Raw genomic sequence first — 6,770 nt, 5'->3', positions numbered from 1 at the left:
GTCACTCTGTTCCTTTCTAGTCTTTGTTGCTTTTGGTTTCTCTTTCTGCTCAAAGGTCCCCTTTAATGTTTCTTGCAGGGCTGGTTTAGTGTTAACAAATTCCTTTAGTTTTTGCTTGTCTTGGAAACTCTTTTTTTTTTTAAGGTTTTATTTATTTGACACAGAGAGAGAGCACAAGCAGAGGGAGAAGGAGAGGGAGAAACAGTCTCCCTGCTGAACAGGGAGCCCAATGCGGGGGTCAATCCCAGGATCATGGGATCATGACCTGAGCTGAAGGCAGATGCTTAACCAACTGAGCCACCCAGGTGCCCCTGTCTTGGAAACCCTTTATCTCTCTTGCTGCCTAGAGTATTCTTGACTGCATATTTTTCCCATTTAGCACGTTGAATGTATCATGCCAGTCTTTTCTGGCATGCCAGGTCTCTTTGGAAGGTCTGCTGCCAGCCTTAAATGTCTACCCTTTTAGGTTAAGGACTTCTTCTCCCGAGCAGCTTTCAGAATTTTCTCTTTATCTTTGTAATTTGCAAGTTTCACTATGATATGTCATGGTGTTGATCTATTTTTGTTGATTTCTCTGTGCCTCTTGGACATGAATGTGTTTCCTTCCCCAGATTAGGGACATTCTCAACTATAATTTGTTCAAATAAACCTTCTGCTCCCTTTTCCTACTCTTCTTCTTCTGGGACTCCTATGTTATAGAAATTATTTCGCTTTATGGAATCTCAGTTCCCTAAGTCTACCTTTATAATCTAATAGTTTTCTTTCCCTCTTCTTTTCAGCCTCATTATTTTTTATAATTTTATCTTCTTTATTATTGCTTCACTCTTCTGTTTCATTCATCCTTGTTTTTATGACTTCCACTTGGGACTGTGTCTCGGTTGTAGCATTTTTAATTTCAGCTTGACTAGATTTTAGTTCTTTTATCTCTGCAATAAGAGATTCTCTAGTGTCTTCTATGCTTTTTACAAGCCCAGCTAATATCTTTATAATCGTTGTTTTAAATTCTAGTTCAGACATTTTACTTACGTCTGTATTGATTAAGTTCCTCATCATGAATAATACCTCTTGTTCTTTTTTGGGGGTGAATTTCTCCATCTCTTCATTCTGTCCAGAAAAGAAAAGAAGAAATAAAAAAAACCCCAACAATAATAATAGTTTGTGCTAGTCTTTTGGGGGAGGGACCTGTTGCACTGATTCACGGGTCGACTTGCCCTAGTGGAGATGGGTCTCCAGGGGGCAGGGAGGCAGGGCTTGGTGTAAGTGGCTGCAGACTCCACTAGGTGGCGCTGCTTTGCTCCCTGAAGGCTTTCAGCACTGATGGGTGGGATCAATATGGCCCGCGCTCTCTAGCCAAGGAGCTGCATATTTGCACCCCCACTCCTCAGTGAGCCCTCACAGAAAAGCAATCAATCAGTCTTGTCTCCCTGGTTTCCATCAGAACTCTGTGGTCATCCTGTCCCTGTCTAGCTTTTTTATCTCAGGCACATGACTGAGTTTCAAAACTCCAAATTTTAGGGACTCCTGCATCTGGGACCAACATTGTTCCCTCCCAGGGAAGGTCTTGCTGAACCTGTCCCAGGAAAATGGTCGCAGGACCACATAGCAATTCGCAGTTTATGGCAACACAGAGCAGAAAGCCAGCACCTAGACTTGTTGTTCTCAGCTGGCTTCTATGCTCCTATGCCTGGGAGCAGTGCAGTACTTAGGTGCCACCCATTCTTCTTGTGACCCAGAGGATTCTTAGATCATGGTGTCAGACCTGGGATTCTGCTCTGTCTCATCACATGAGCACCTTCAAGCCAGCATGTCCCCTACTGTAGCAGACTTCCAAAAGTTCTGGTTTTGTCCTCCACTGTTTATAATACTTTGCAGTAGCCTCCTTAAGCAGGCTCCCTCCCCACCGCCACTATATCCACAGCTATATCACACCAGATTCAAGTGTCCACACTTCCTATCTTCCAAAAAGTGGTCACTTCTCTACTTGTAGACTTCCAGTATTTGTTCTCTCAGACTTCCGATTGATTTCTTAGATGTTCAGAATGATTTGATAACTATCTAGTTGTATTTGAGGGATGAGAAAAACTTAGCGTCCCCTTACTCTTCCACCATCTTAACTCCTTGCCCTTACTTTCAAAATGCAGGTATATTTTTTATATCTGTAATGAGTCTCTTGTAGGCAGCATATGGATGGGTCTTGTTTTCTTATCCACTTTGTCATCCTGTATCCTTTGATTGGAGCATTTAGTCCATTTACATTCAATGTAATTATTGGTAGATATGCATTTATTGCCATTTTGTTATATGTTTTGTGGTTGTTTGTAGTTTTTTCCTGATCTCTTCCTCCCTTTCTCTCTTTCATGGTTTTGTGGTTTTCTTTAGTGATATGCTTGGATTTCTTACTCTTTACTTTTTCATATCTATTATTGATTTTTAATTTGCAATTTCCATTCATTTTATGTAAAATATCTTTTGTATATAGTGGTCTGTATTAAGCTGATGGTCACTTAATTTTGAACTTCTTATTTACTCCTCTTCCCTCCACATTTCAGATATTTGGCATCATATTTTACCGCCTTTTATTTTATGAATCCCTTGAGTAATTTTTACAGAAATACTTATTTTTATTATTTGTGTGTTTTTTACTTTTTATACTCTCACTAATGGTTTTTCCACTCAAAGACTCCCTTTAATATGTATTGTAGGGCTGGTTTAGTGGCCATGAACTCTTGTAGTTTTCGTTTTTCTGAAAAACTCTTTATCTCTCCTATTCTGAATCATAGCCTTGCTGGATAGAGTATTCGTGGCTGCAGATTTCTCCCTTTTAGCATTTTGAATATATAATGCCACTCCATTCTGGCCTGTAAATTTTCTGCTGAAAAATCAGCTAATAATCTTAGGGAGTTTCCTTTGTATGTAGCTATCTTCTTTTCTCTTGCAACCTTCAAAATCCTTTTTTTATCTTTTTTTTTTTTTGCCATTTTAATTACTATGTGTCTTGGTGTGGACCTCCTTGTGCTGAATTCGTTGGGGGATCTCTGTGCCTCTTGAATCTTGATCTCTGTTTCCCTCCCCATATTTGGGAAGTTTTCGGCTGTTATTTTTTCAGATACATTTTCTGCCTCCCTTTCAATCTCTTTTCCTTCTGGGATCCCTATAACCCTAATGTTATTACACTTGATGGAGTCACTGAGTTCTCTAAATGTATTCTCATTGTGTAGTATTTGTCTCTCACCTTTTCAGCTTGATTGCTTTCTGTTGCTCTATCCTCCAGGCTACAGATGCATTCCTCTGCTTCCTGTAACCTACTATTTATTCCATGTATTATATTTTTAATTTCATTTATTGAGTTCTTCACCTCTAATGTGTTATTTTTTATTTCTTCATCAAGGGTTTAACTGATGTCCTCCATCCTTTTCTGAAGTCCAGTGAGTATCTTCATGATCATTACTTTAAATTTTCTATCAGGCATACTACTTATATCTAATTGCTTAGATCTCCTGCTGTGATTTTGTGCTGTTCTTTCATTTGGGACAAATCCTTCTGTCTCATTATTTTGTCTATGTCTTCTGCTCTTAAAAGTAGTGATTTTATGAAGACGAGGTCCTCTAGTGCCCTGCAGTGCAGTGTTCCCTGTTTACCAGAGTCTGGCATTTCAGGGGAATCTCTTATGTGTGATGCTTGCTCCTTGCTTCAGCAAAGGAGTCACGTTTCTTTCAGTCCAGGCTTCTGCCCTGACTCTGCCTGTTGTGGGCATGCTTGCTCTCTGTGGTGTTGCTAAGATGCAGGCCAGCCAGCCCTGAAGGGGCATGATGGCAGGAGAGCTTGGTGGCAGAGCATTCATGTTAGCAAAATTTGCACAGAGCTGCAAGTCCTGCCAGATCCCCCAAAGAGCAGCTGTGTCCAGGGGCCCCACATGCATTAGCAGCAGAAGTTGGTGGTTCAGCACATGGCAGTGGTGGTGGCCAGGGGTACCACAGCGGTTGGGCATTGCATCTGTGCATGCAGAGGCTGGGTGCTGAGTGCAGCAGCTCCTGAGGGTGAAGAGTGGTTGGGTTGGGCATATACCACATTAAAAGATTTGTCCTGTGCCCAGGGCTGAGGCCAACAGGCTCAGAGTGGGTGAGGCTTCAGGAGAACTCATGGGTGAGGCACACTGCTAGCAGGTTAGGTAGCAAGTGTCTGGGCAGTGCCACCTCTGGCAGGTGGCTCTGTGTTTATGCTGGGAGCAGGGGAGGAAAATTGCACCTGCCAGCTGCTTTGTTTCTGAAGTCCCCCAACATGCTCTGAAATCCTTACAAGTATCTCCATCCCATTTGCTCCAGGCATTGTGCAAATTGTTGATTCTATGTTGCCTCTCTTCCAGCTGTTGTCTCTTTAAGGATGGGAACCCAGCTATCAATAGCCCTCCTGGCTCAACCAGTGCTGAGTCAGCAACCTTTCAAAGCTCCAGGCTTCAAGACCCACTGGTTATATAAACAAAGAGTTCAATCCCCTCTGGTTTTCAAGGCCAGACATTACAGGGATTCATTTTCCCTGTGCAGGCTGTTTGGTGCTTTTCCATCTCTGTGCCTACATCTTCCTCCCTCCTGTGGACAACTCCTGACCAATGTCTCTGCTCTTCCTAATCTCTCTGACACAGTTCTTCCTCAACATTTAGTTGTGGAGTGTTTTCTGCCAGTCTTCAGATTGCTGTCCCATTTTTTAACTCAGATGTGAGTGATATCCATTTGTAAATATGGGATGGGATGAGCTTAGGGTCCTCCTACTCTGGCATCTTCCCAGCACCTGTCCTGCCCTTACCTGTTCTTTTTTTTAAGATTTTATTTATTTATTTGAGAAAGACAGAGAGCTTGAGGGAGCAGGAGAAGCAGACTCCCTGCTGAGCAGGGAGTCCAATGTGGGACTCAATCCTAGGACTCTGGGATCATGACCCGAGCCAAAGGGAAATGTTTAATAGACTGAGACACCCAGGTACCCCCTACCTATCCTTTTTTAAAAAAATTAATTCAGGTATGATTGTCAGAGAATATTACATTATTTTCAGTGTACAACAGAGTGATTTGATATTTGTGTACATTGCAAAATGGTCACCACAATAACTCTAGTTACCATCTTTCACTTTACAAAGTTAACACACTATTATTGACTATATTTCCCATGTTGTACACTACATTCCCATTACTTACTTATTTTGTAGCTGGAAGTTTGTACTTATTAACCTATCTACCCATTTGCCACTCCCCAAGCCCCACCCCTCTAGCAACCATCAATCTGTTCTCTTTATCTATAATTCTGGGGTTTGTTTTGTTTCTTTTGTTTTAGTTTTTAAACTTCACATATAAGTGAAATCATGTGGTATTTGTCTTTTTCTGTCTGCCTTATGTCACTGATATGACTATAGCTACACCAGCTTTTGTTTTATTTTCATTTGCATGGAATATCTATCTCCATCCCATCACTTTCAGTATGTGTGTGTCCTCACTTCTGGAGTGAGTCTCTTGTAGGCAGTATATATATGTATCTTTTTTTTTATCCATCCAGCCACTCTACATCTTTTAATTGGAAAATTTAGTCTATTTACATTTAAAGGAATTATTGATGGTATGGGTTGGAGCCACCTCTGCCAGCAACATGTTCAAGGTAATTCAGAGGTCTGTGGGGCAGCCAGCCTGAGTCTGCACACCTTCAAAGTCTATGCATCACCGGAGACAGACTCACCTCACAAAACTGTCATGAAAGTTAATGGGTTTTCACTCTATTCCGTTTCTTTTTTAAAAAGATTTTTTATTTATTTTAGAGAGAGAGAAAATGAGCAGAGGGAAGAGGCAGAGGGAGAGGGAGAAGCAGGCTTTCCACTGAGTAGGGAGCCTGATGCAGTACTCAATCTCAGGACCCTGGGATCATGACCTGAGCTGAAGGCAAACAACTGACTGAGCCACCCAGGCACCCCAAGCCACCCAAGCGCCCCACTCTACTCCATTCCTGAAGGTCAATCAAAACATGGAGAGGAGCCAAGGACCCAATTTGAAGAAAGCATCTCACATCTCCAACATTACTGCAAGCCATATACAAATTGGTGTCAAGAAGAAAGCACAAGATGCAGAGCTTAGTTCACTGGGGGTTAGACTGGTGTGATATTCCTAAAATATACCTCCTGGATTTTTTCCAAGACTTGGTGTCATTAGTTTTGCTGGCATTGTTGGACTTCTTTTGACTAGACATTCAAAAATAAAGAAGGTTGTATATACACCTGGGTTCATGAGATTATCTGCCTCTTTATTATCCATAACAAGCCATAGTATTTGTCCAGTGAGTGGGGAGAAGTTATATGACTGGGGTTTATGAGTATACATAGTCATAGAAAATTTATGGAAGGAGAACTTTCAAAAGTGAGGAAATGTGAAGAATTCACCTGGAAATAAGTAGCATGCTCCATGCTCTGCCCATTTTAATCAGTTATGGGTAAACATGGTAACTCCATGTAGTAAATCAGTATTTCTACAGAAAAATGGCAGAGAAGTCAGTACTGAATGTACTAAATTGACTTCCTTCTTCAGGAAAAGCTGTACTAGGCCTCTTTGTTATCTGGGTGATGCCATACTTCAAGTGGTCTAAGACTTCTGATACATGTTGATAAATTTTGACCACATAAGGTTGTCTACATTAGATTTTCACTAATAATATATGAGAGCTTTAGCATATCTCAGACAATATTATTATTAAATTCTCATTTAAGTAGAAAACATATGTTATAGTTTAACTATAGTTTG

The 6,770-nt window shown here is 41.0% G+C and overlaps 1 pseudogene; it reads left to right on the top strand.

Moving 5' to 3' along the window:
* Nucleotides 1-5,631: 5,631 nt before the first annotated feature.
* LOC113916730 lies at nt 5,632-6,426 on the top strand (annotated as a pseudogene).
* Nucleotides 6,427-6,770: the final 344 nt, after the last annotated feature.

Source organism: Zalophus californianus, chromosome 4 (genome assembly GCF_009762305.2).
Source record: "Zalophus californianus isolate mZalCal1 chromosome 4, mZalCal1.pri.v2, whole genome shotgun sequence".
Lineage (NCBI taxonomy): Eukaryota > Metazoa > Chordata > Mammalia > Carnivora > Otariidae > Zalophus > Zalophus californianus.
The sequence above is the reverse complement of the archived record's forward strand: the minus strand, read 5'-3'. Positions and strand labels throughout refer to the sequence as shown.